Source organism: Fusarium musae, chromosome 9 (genome assembly GCF_019915245.1).
Source record: "Fusarium musae strain F31 chromosome 9, whole genome shotgun sequence".
Classification (NCBI taxonomy): Eukaryota; Fungi; Ascomycota; class Sordariomycetes; order Hypocreales; family Nectriaceae; genus Fusarium; species Fusarium musae.
In genome coordinates this window covers 1,870,444-1,882,964 of record NC_058395.1, presented here as the reverse complement: position 1 = coordinate 1,882,964, position 12,521 = coordinate 1,870,444, and the positions used below count along the sequence as shown (strand labels likewise).

Below are 12,521 nucleotides of genomic sequence, written 5' to 3'. Positions count from 1 at the left end.
CCCACCAGAACTCCCTCTCCCGCATGTTCACAAATCAAGTCAGTGGTTTTATCGCAATAACTCGCATGATGCAATCTCGTGTCAAAAGTTTGATCTATTACGAGCTACTCATAGGCTGCATCAAATCTGTCTGTCCTGTCTAGATGAACCAAACGACAATTATACACACCTCTCGACGGCCCACACACACCTTGCGCGAGACTGCAAATAATGAGATGACGGTGAAACCATGGACCTCACGATATGGCCCTTTTGCTTCTGTCCATTCAACTATGTGCATTGGTCGGGTTTATTGAAGCTTGCAAGTCGATCGACGAGAATCTCTTTGCATGGTGTCCAGGATCAAGCAAACTCGAAAAGAGAAACAGGATTCACAGACTTTGGCGTGCAGGGAGGTTCACCTCCTGGAAGCTGCTTTGTAGGGATCAATCACAGATGGTCCCTTTGCGACTGCTTCGCCATGCCAAGTGTCAGGAATCAGTTCCTGACAACAGTCACGGTCATCGAGCCCGAGTGGCCCCAGGGACTGGGAACTTCCGGGAGGCGAGATGGCCGAGAACGATCCCCAACATCAACCACAGCTGTTGAGCCGGCGTCTGGTGTCCTGCCCCAGGTCTACGTCAAGATTGAGGCTTTCTCGGCATTTTTCATTCGCATCCATATACAATTTCTGGTATTGTTCTGATAACAAGCCCGATTGGCCTTTCTCTTCCTTGCCCCCTCCACTTCGGACCATCTTTTAAATTCATCAATATTCACATCTCCCCACACTCGCAAACAACCACAAAACTTCACCAAACTTTCATCACGTTGCTCCTCATGTTTCACTCCGTTCCTTAATACTACTGAACTGCTGCTTCTCAGAATCTTCTGTCGCCATTGTTCTATAAATAACGTAGAGCTACATAGTCTAGTGGCCCAGGGGCTGGGAACTTGTAAAATGAGATCTCAGTAATGCTATACCATCCTGACCAATTAGAGGGCTTAAATTAAGCTAGTGCATATCTACAGGCGCTACTGGATTTCATAAGTTGGTGCAGTAGTAAACATGTCAGCGGCTCGCGAGACACAGCACAACCACCACGACGTGGCAAGGCGAAAATTGCTGCAATTGGTTTCTATTGAGCAAAAGAGCAAAAGATAGGCAAAGAATAAAAGCGAATCGACAACGGCAGGGTTCGAACCTACGCGGCCGAAGCCAACAGATAACCGAAATGAATTCAAGTCTGTCTCCATAACCACTCGGACACGTTGTCTTAGTCGATTTGTTATCATTAGCATTTTGATTGTAACTTATATAGTATCTAGAAGCTGCAGCTTATAAGACTTAAAAAGTAGTCTCCCTTTCTGCTGTTTTACTACCTTCTCTTACTATTCAAGATATCGATTAACTTTTACTATAAAGAGAGTGACCAGGTATTTCGTTAGTAATCATTATTATGACCTGCAGTTTTTCTACCGCAGTCGCATTATTGCTTATAGTGTTTGAGTTCTGAATAGCTAGGTAGGTACCACATGACGGCCCTACTCTGAAGTAATCGCAACTTGGGGGCCAGTGAGGACGCCGTATGAAGTTTCCGGTACTGCTTGAAGCGAGCATCTCTTTTCGTAAGTATATTATGTGGACTTTTCACGGGCAAGTCCTAAAGATACCCCGTGTCAAATATCAAAGAGAGCGACTCTTTTGTCATGCGTAAGCTCATAGAGTAGGCTTTCAGCCAAGCACCCGGTGTCGGAAGGCCCTACGCTGTCGGTTTCTGTCAGGCTATTTTGTCGTTGATTATTGGTATCTGGGAATTAAAGGTATTTGAGAATAGGTGAGGAAAACATTGAATGTACCGAATTGAATTATGAGAATACATGTTGAAGTGTCCGTACATAAGCCTCCATGTACAACCCGTTTCAAGAGGTTACATTCTCAGACTCAGTTGATATGTAATGTACTAGGTGGCAGACGGTACTAAATCAGCTGGTCACTTCTGAAAATGCCAAATTGTCATGATAAGCCCCAATGCCAGATCGATTTGTGCATCCAAAGAAGTTAGACTTGGTCACAGTCCACAGATATCAGCACTCACATTGAAGGTAACGCCTGTTCTGATGCATGTGTTAGATGGCCTGGATCACACTTCCACTTTCATTGGAAAACTGTAACGGCGAAAGTCCTGGAGGCGAGTTGGTTAGCTTCGTCTTTTCCATGTATTCCTCCCTAGCATTCGTTGGCAGAGAACGGTGACAAGAAGTGGAAGGGTCTAACTTCCGTACTCCCAAGATGGCTTATCTGACTTAAATGGCTGGTTTCCAAAGTCGTGACATTTGTACAGAGATAAATAGCCTTATCTAACACATCCGCCTCAACCAGACTAACATGGATAGTAACATCGCCTTCTTGCAGCTCTCCGGTTCCTTTAAGATTGACTTTAGAGCTCTTTCATTTCCATATAGCCGAACCGCATGGTAAAAATAAATAAATAATGAAATCCTTTTGCATCCCATAATTATAGGGGGTTTAGCCACAGTATACTCAGCCAAGTCAACACTACAAGGCTGGTAAGAGGTTCGGCAGAGATCTCTTGCTCTAAGAACTTGATGAGGTAGTGGAATGAAATGGAATAAGAGAGAGGTGCAAAAATATTAGTCGATCTGGGATTCGAACCCAGGTTAAGATCAAGCTCCAGTCACGCTCCCCCGGACCCCGGGGGGGGGGGCGCAACCAGATTGACTGATCCGGTCATACCACTAGACCAATCGACCTATGTTGAATTGTTAATGATATTGTTACGCAAATATGCATAAAGCTGGTCTTGAGCGGGCTGTCCAGTTCCAGGCCCCTTCGCTGTGAGGCAGTGTTGGCACTGCTGGCACATAACAGTAACACCAAGAGAGATGAAAGAAGCACGCGCGCGGCCAAAAGTTCAGTGTATCCTCACATGATGACGTACTATTTTCCTTTGGTTCTAAGTATTTGATCTCTTCATCACTTAGCTTTCGCTGAGAGACTGTTGGTGTATCGACATCCATAACCAGAATTCAACAATCACCCCATACGGACACAACCAGAGAGCCAACTGGGACCTGCTTCCCAATGCTTCACAAAATACTCCCCTTGTATCAAGAAAAAGAACCTTTTCGAAAGAAACCATGTGGTTCCGTTCGCACGGTCAAGAGGAGCTTCCCAGCTCTGGGCTCAGGGCTCGAAGCGCTTCGACCATAGACTTGGGCCTACCATGTTAAGTAAACAGATTTACATATCGATAACAACCAGTCTTCGTACATACGTTAACGTTTCAAGAACATCCAGTTTCTTTATGTTGTTTCCGCTCCGACCTGGACTTCCGATCCCCACTGTTACCAGCAAACCGTTATATCCCAGCAACGAAACACGGACGCAACATATGACAATGGAAAACACATCCCCCAAACCCGACAGATCTTTTTATCAACAAATATTCCTACCTATTGCATCTCTGCGTTAGCTCCTTGCTATAACTAGCATGGGATTTCCAGGCAATACCACGTGGAGGTGTAGAGTCCGACTTTGTTACCCTACCCCGAAGGGCACCTATTAGCTGATTTATCTTTAAATAGAATCGCACTAAGGATATCTCTTTCTTGTAAGAGTCTAAGATCTTTCTGAAGCTTAAGAGTAATAGGTAATATCTCCTACCTAGAGGGTATAAAGATCTTTCTTACCTAAAGATAAGGCAATTCGTATAATAAGGCATAAGACTTACTTAAATATAAAGAATAAGGCATATTCCTAAATATACAATAAGAACTTGAGAGGCATTTTAACGATACCTATAGGGACCAGGACATCACACCAGGAGTGGTAGATCATTCCTTATCCTCGCCGTCATCCTCTGGAAGAGAGCTACATGCTTTGACTCTTGACTTATTCCTGAAATAGGAGATGTCTAAGAGCTTGATCCCTGGATAGATTGCGTTAGTAAATAGATTAGGCTAAGTGATTGCAGGGCTGTTATTAAGGGACTAGTGTAACCTGTAGGGATACTTTTTAGAATAAAAGGTAACCTAAAAGCTAAGTCTAGTACTTAACTATTTTATATCTTTATTTACTTAAAGTTACTTAATCTTATTAAGCCTAGGAAAGGTATAAGTATATTTAGTAAGCTTATTTAGATTAAACTAATTAGCCTTAACTTAATAAGCCTTAAAAGAATTAAAGAGGGCATTATACTTAAAGAGTAGCTATACTCTTTTAGTAATATAACCTCTCTTCTATCTATTATTAAATGCCTATTATTTATATAAGGGAGATATAGGGAGCATTAGCCTGCTTTTTTTAATTACTAGTATCTTTAGAAGTTCCTAGGCTTAAAAAAATTAAAAGATAGGGTTAAAGGGACTATAACCTTTCTTATAGAGATTCCTCTCTAGATTCAACATCTGAAGGGGTATCTCCCCAGTTCAACCACTATTTTATTATTAATTTTACTTTATCTGTTTAGATGCAAGGGCAGTTAGTTACATGCCTAGGCATATATATTCAATTAATAGAGTTATTATCAACTTCAGGTTAATTTAACTTTCGCTAACTAACTTATATAAAAGTTAACCTTATTTCTTTAAACCTTTAGTCTAACCTTACTATTACCCTACCTTTATCCTTTTACTATTATAATCTTAGACTATAACTAGCCTATTACTAATTTAAAAGTAGCTCTCTCTTTACTATAATAACCCTTTTAGCTATATTAAGAAGCTACTTTTTATATATATTTAAGTTTAAGCTTATAAAAGTAGTAAAGAAAGCTACCTAATTTAATTAAAAAAGAAGACCTTTTTTTAAGTATTTCTTTAAGTCTTTAAAAGCTAATAGCTTTTTATTAACCTAGGTTATATTAATTAAGCTATAAAGGTTTATATAATAAATTAATTTAATTAAGCTATAATTAAAAATAGCTATTTTAATAAGGTTAAATTAGTACTTTAATAAAAAGTTCTTTTTAATAATAGCTACTATTATATATAACTTTTTATATTCCTTTTTATTAATTACCTTTATAGTAGGCTTAATAGCTATATTAAAGTTATAATAAGTTATATAATAAGCTTAATTATATAGCTATAAGCTATTTTATATAAGTATTATATTAATAGCTTTAATAAATATTAGTAATTATAATTAATAGATTAAGAAATATATTTATAAGTTTATATTTAATTTTTTATTTAGTTAAGGTTTAACTGATCTTTAAATAGAAGTATAATAAATATATTAAGCCTAGTATTCTTTTAATTAAAGTAAAGGAAAAAAGTTAATATAGCTATTAAGGGACCTGTAAGTAGTACTTATATTACTTAATTAAAGCAGTAATTATATTACTTAAGGTAAATAAACCTTAATTAATATTAACTTTTATAATTCTAGCTTATTATAGGGGCCTTACTATTTAAGCTATTATATAAAAAATTAAAAGCTTAATAGCCTTAAATAAGGCTAATAGTAATTAAAAAAAAATAATAACTTTTTTTATTTACTATAAACTTAATTTTATTAATAAGCCTAGGGTCTTTTTTAATTAATATTGTGACGGTTGAGGTATGCAGCTTAGGGTAAAGAGGTCTAGCCTTATTAGTAAGGATAGAGGACTGTCTGTCTTGATAGATATAAAGGGATAGGACCTTAAGGGGGATTTTAGCTTCTTTATGCTTTTTTAGACTGAATTTTACACGTTTTGTCCTTGTATCTGATACTATTGAACTGATTACTTGATTCTCTATCTAATGACGAAGACCTTATCTTAATTGGACCTTTATAGCTGGTTATATAAAGCTTGTAATTGAAGATATATTGGGAAATATTGTCCCTTGCAGTCTTTTCCTTATTATTGTTCTTCACCTTTAAAATATAAAAAAGCACTTTAGTACTAGCTTAATAAAATAAACCTTATACTTTATATTTTCTTTTTTTATAAATATATTATATATATTTTAGTTAATAATCTTACTAACTTATAATATTAAATTAGCCTATATATAATTAATAGTTTTACTAGCCTTTTATTTAAAATAGCTATAATTAAAAATAGAAACCCTAGTAAGCTTATAACCTGTATTATATAATAAGTCTTAAACTGCTTTAATATTAGCTTTTTTATTAATAAAGCTAAACTAGTTATAAAATGTTTAGAAGATTACTTTTTATATATTACTAATTAAATTATAAGTAATATAAATATATAAATACTTTTCTTATATCTTTATTTAAATATTAAGTTTTAGGTATTTTAATATTAGCTTAAAAGACTTATATATCCCTTTTAGGATTAAGAATACCCCTTTATTTATAGTAAAGATAAACTTATTATCTTTAATAAGCTCTTTAGTAAGGTTAATATAAGCTTATTAAATTACTAGCTATTACTTATTATAAGTCTTTACCTATTTAGGGCCTATTACCTAGTTATAAGGGACTTTAATAAGAATTAAATCTAAAGTCTTAATATCCCTTTTTATTTTATTTTTAATTTAATATATATTAGTAATATTTAAGATATTAATTAAAAAGCTAAATTTACTAACTGTATTTTTAAATTTATATTACCTAGATTTATAATATATAAAAAGATCTTATTAAAAGAAATATTAATAAAGTAATACTAAAAGAATATAGCTTTAGACTTAAAAAGGCTTAAAGGTATTACTATTTTATTAATAGCCCTAGTTTAATTACTATTTTATTATTAATTTTACTTTATCTATTTAAATATAAAGGCAGTTAATTATATACCTAGGTATATATATTTAATTAATAAAGTTATTATTAACTTTAAATTAATTTAGCTTTTATTAACTAACTTATATAAAAGTTAACCTTTTTCTTTTAAACCTTTAAACCCTACTATTACTTTACTTTTATCCTAAAACTCTATTTATAGATATACTATTTTTAATTTTATATAATTAAAAAGATATAATATAAATAATTAGCTTTAATAATTATATTTTTAAGCTACTTTTTATATAAAGCTAAGTTTAAACCTATTAATATAGTAAAAAAAGCTACTTTTTTTATATTAAGAAATAGGCCTTTTTTTATAGCCCTTTCTAGCTTATTTAATTTAGCTAGTTTCTTAGCTAGCTAAACTAGATAAATAAAATAACTTAAGTAAACTAGATCTATATAATTAATTAAGTTAATTAAAGTATAATTAAAAATAGCTATTTTAATTAAATTAAATAGGCTTTTAGATAAAAAGTTCTTTTTAATAGCTATAGCTATTATATAAAGCTTATAATAATCTTTACTATTAGCCTAATTTAATATTAATTTAATTATAATAATAAAGTTATAGTTAGTTATATAATAGCTCTAATTAGGCTCTAGGCTCTTATATATAGTAAGTATCTTATTAGTAGCTATAATTAATATTAATAACTATAATTAATAGATATAGAAAGTTAAGTTAGTAAATATATTTTAAAAATATAATAAATATACTAGGCCTAGTATTCTTTTAATAAAAGTAAAGGAAGAAGGTTAATATAGCTACTAAAAAGTAAGCAGTACTTATATTACTTAGTTAAGGCAGTAATTATATTACTTAAAGCCTAAGTATTAATTAGCTATATTTACTTTTAATTTATATTCTTTATATTACTTTATATTATCTTATAACCTAATTTAATCTATTACTAACTTACTAAGCTAGCTTTAGCCTACTAATATTTATAGTTTTTCCTTTAATATTAAAACCTTTATTTCTTAATTTACCTTTTTACTCCTCTTTCCCCCTTTACTTCCCCTTTTTTATACTATAATAGCTCTTAATTCCTATAATATAATATTTATATTTATAATTTAATTACTATAATTATATATCTTAATTCTATAAACTATAGCTAATATTAACTATTACTATTACCTAATATAATACTATTAATAAAGGCCTGCTATTACTTTAATAAGTATTAACCCTATTTTAGGTAATTTATTAAGTCTTTTAATATATATATTTAATCTATAATATAATTACTAAAAGCTTTATTTTTAGCTCTGTTTTTATTAATACTAAGTAATTATATTTAATAGCTAAAGATTATAAGATTAATTTATTATATTATTAATAGTTTATTAATATATAGTAAGTATTTTCTTATAATTTTATAATACCTTAAAAAGGATTAAAAGATTAATATAATATTAAGTTTAAAGCTATAGATTTTAATTAAAGGGCTAAATATATAAGTATTAACTACTTTAATTAAATAGTTATAGTTATTATTAATATTAATTATATAGTATTATATTTTATATTAGTTTTTATAATCTTTAGCTTATTTAGAATTAGGCTTTTAAGGTTAAAGCCTTAGTATTAATTACCTTAATTAAGTAATAATAAAGAAGGTATTTAGCTTACTAAAGCTAAGGGAAATATCTTTTTATATTTATAGATTAAAGCTATTTATTTAGTTAGATTATAAGGTTAAAGGCAGTAGTGCTATATAACCTTAAAACTTACTTTTAAAGTTATTATATTTTTTTAGTATTATATATAATACTTTATATATAATATACTAAAAAATAAGTATTATATTATATTATTTTTATTATAAAACCTTATTAGCTATACTTTATATATTACTATAAAGATATTTTTACTTTTTAATATTACTTAAAGTAAATAAACTTTAATTAATATTAACTCTTATAATTCTAGCCTACTATAAGGGCCTTACTATTTAAGCTATTATATAAAAAGCTAAAAGCTTAATAGCCTTAAATAAAGCTAATAGTAATTAAAAAAAAAAATCTTATTAATAGTAACTTAACTATTAAAAGTAAAGGTAATCTTTATATAAAAGTTCCTTTATATTCTTATTATATTATAATAATAGTTATACTAGTTAGGCTTATTTTTATTAATAATAAAAGTATTAATAAAAATAAAAGACTTATAAAAGTCTTTTATTTTACTATTAATAAAAATAATAAGCTTTTACTTAAAAGGGTAATCTTTAATAATAAAAAGTACTAGTGCCTTATAAGATAAAATAGATATCTTAATACCTAATACTTAGGTAATCTTACTAATAGCTTCTTTAAGCTATACACTCTCTATATCTAAAATAATATTAGCAGCACCAGCACCTACAGGAGGCACTGGGACAGAAGGAGCTCGGCGCACTAACCCAAGCTGGCCATTGGTGGCCACGAGACGTGTCTGACGACCAGAGGAAGGTATTGCTGCTGTTGTCTTTGTGAAAATTTGAAGATTGAAGATTGATGGAGAGCTTGTGATGAATGGAAGTGAAAAGGTTTGCAAGGACCCTGGAGGTTAAGACGGACTGCCCATTGGACATTCGGTTGAGAAGGAGTGCTCTTGCTCTCTCACTCAAAAAGGGATTTGACTGTTGAGGACAACTCTCATTGGATCGTACGCTCCTTTCCTCGCAAACCTCATTTGTTGAGGAGAGGGAAGTGACTCATCGTCCCATTCACCGATGCTACCCACGCGCCCAAGAAGAGAACCAGCATCAATACAGACCCATGAAATCCTCATACCTACATAGCCAATACACGGGCACGGGAGGTTTGGTTTCACAAGAACAAGAAAAATTGAAGGATGAATAGTTATGCTGCATGTGTATTGGTCTCAACGCACTCAAGTTCAGTGGAAACAAGGTACCCGAGCTTAGGTTAAATTGGCAAATCACCGGCTCTGTAATTTACCTAAGGTAGGTACTTAGGTAGTCGAAGTTGAAGTTGAACTTGTCTCTCCTCCAAGGTACCGGATGAAGAATTCTCACAAGCACTTTTTGGCCTATCAGGGGTTACCTAATTGTGATAGCACATCAGAACTGAGAATGCTCGAACTGGATATTCATGTTGGCTCACATGCAACATATCCTTTTCAAGAAATAAGCTCCTTTCTACCTGTTCGTAAGTATTATTTCCGGGGGGGTATGCACCCATAGTCCAACACGGCCAGCACAGCTTGGCGGACTAATAAGGAACGAGGAGAATGCACTGAAGTGACACTGTACAATACATTATCGGGGTAATGTTTTGCATTTGTTCCCAAAATCAGTATTTACGAAATGATTGGATATTGTCTAACAGATGAAGTCGTGAATAAGCTTGCCTCTCTTGTGTAAAGCCTACTTTTGAAGTGTGTGCTGAAGTATTCGTGCAGGAAATTCGCCAACGTCACAAAGTACAAGAATGCGCTCCCCGACCAATTGATTAGACTTTTGAATAAATAATAAATTCAGAATTATGGAGGCCTGGAAGATTTTAGGTAACAATGCCGCTCGACATTACAGCAAGCAAAATGACATGAGGGCCAATGTTAGAGTGCACTTCACTTCCAGAAAGCTGTTACCACTTACACAAACGACTTTGCAAACCATCTCTGCACAGTACAGCCAGCCCATGTCGAAGTGTTTGACAACCTTCAACGATGGGCGCGAGATCTGTCGTTGTTGATCATAAACCCCACTTCAGCCCTACCCGTCACAAACGTACGTGGTACAGTTAGAGCGGCTTGGCCCGAATTAGCACGATTCAGTATTGAATGTGGCTGGATGTCAAACTCCACGTTGTTTAAAACTCAAAGTCTTGGGCATCGAAGGACTTGAATTAGGATTCTTCCATCCGCGAAACCGGAAATACTATCGAGCTATGGGGGTTAATGAAGGTCGTAAAAGAGCACTTTATGACATTTTCGTGGCTTCTATGTAATGAGAAAATCTTTTGCCCCGTTATGCCCCTTCGAGGGTGGTATCCCAGCAGTGAGTGAGACATTGGCTTTTCGCATTTTACATCGTATTTTCAAAGAGGCAGCCACCAGCGTTTTATACCACCAATTGTAAGCGGCAATTCCTCTTGATCCGGTGGATGTGATGCTCAGGATAGGGAAGTGAGATGTTCAGTAAGACCCATGCCCTAGCGAGTTTCTTTGAGTTGTTTGAATACTTGGAAGTCAGCAGAAACCTCTTTCCGCCCGCGAAACCCCTTATTGCATGAATAAATTGACGATCTTGACACAATGAAGACCGTGGCAGCGTGGTCATCAGCTTGAGACATGTTAAGGTTGGCGCATGCCCCATATTTTCACCTTACTCCACGGTCAACCGTTTGGCCCGCAAGTCAATGACGGAACGTACTGTACTGGTATGATCGGCTTCGCAAGTACCAGGCCCATTCCTCTACCAAAATAAACATCGCTCAAGAGTCAGGCTGAGCGCCCTCCCAGATCATGCATGATGCTCCCCACAAACCCCACTCGGACACGTTGTCTGATTTCGAGATTCTGGCGAGAAAATTGAATTAATATATCCCAACCTCACGATACACTTTTAGCGTTTTTGCCGCAACGCAACGGAGGAAAGAGCGATTGAGATGGTGAACTACGCTTCTCGACTTCCTCTTTCTTTACCACTCTTTGTTTTCAGCAATCTTTTAGAGAGATCGCCTAATATGCCAACAAGCGTTATCCGGTGAGGCATTTTTATATCGCGTCTTCATGGCCGATACGAGAACAATACTTCTCAAATAAAGGGTCATACCTTACTCTTGTAATCTTGGGCTTCACGTAGATACCAGCCATACCTCATAAATCGGTCTCTTTTGATAGCTCGCAAGATCGCCCAAGTCTCTGGTAGGACTCGAGACGATGCCTTGCAATGGTCTGTTTATATTCAGTTTTATGTTAAATCTGTTCATCATTCATCATTTCTCATTATATTTCTGGGCAGACACAATCCCGAGACTTTCATAAACATGTATGTTCATCTCTCAGACTTCACGTCATACATGAACGCGTCGCCGAGACCTCCATCCCAACAACACACAGGGAAACTTGGGAGGTCGTTTCCAAAATGGCATTCAGATCTGAAAGAAGACAAGCACCAAGATATAAAATTTACATTGCTCTCAAGTTCAGCCATTCAAATCCTCGCACAATAACACTGTGTGTTTCACACCAACACCTCACGCGTGCACTTTCAAGAAGGCCTCAATGTTAATAACGATAATCATTTCATTTTTAGACCCAGATATGTATTTAAGCATTACACATTTCTAAGACACGGGCTTGGGGTCTCTGCTAAGTTATGCCCAGAGAGCAAGTGTGTATGCCAGGATGTAAAAATAAACTAGTCTAAAGACTTACAAAGATATACTCAATTCACCTAAGACTTTTCATCACTTAGAGGATAAGTCCTAAGTTTTCTTACCTCGCCTTGGCCGTAAACCTGTGAGGCTATGCTCGGGCACCAGCATGAGCCATGAATGAGGCCAGCCAAACACGCCCTACCCTGTGGAAGTGAGGCGAGCGCGGTAACTTGATAAAACATGGGGATACACTTGTCATAGTTCTATCACAAATAAATATAATACTTTGCTTTACTTATGACACCAATATCAATAAGTTATGTTCAGGTCTGGGTACAGGTCTTACATGTGAGCTCGTGTAAGTGATGACTCTTGCTCGCTGTAGTCCAATCATAGTGTGGGAAGGCATCGCCACGCTCATTCACGCATCTTCACT

At 34.4% G+C, this 12,521-nt stretch overlaps 2 non-coding genes across 2 annotated transcripts; both read right to left on the bottom strand.

Annotated features, from left to right (window-relative positions):
* Window positions 1–1,163: 1,163 nt before the first annotated feature.
* Window positions 1,164–1,256, bottom strand: J7337_011836. Its single transcript has one exon. It is a non-coding gene; the product is annotated as a tRNA-Ser (tRNA).
* A 1,379-nt stretch (window positions 1,257–2,635) lies between these two features.
* J7337_011835 lies at window positions 2,636–2,754 on the bottom strand. The gene has a single exon. It is a non-coding gene; the product is annotated as a tRNA-Leu (tRNA).
* Window positions 2,755–12,521: the final 9,767 nt, after the last annotated feature.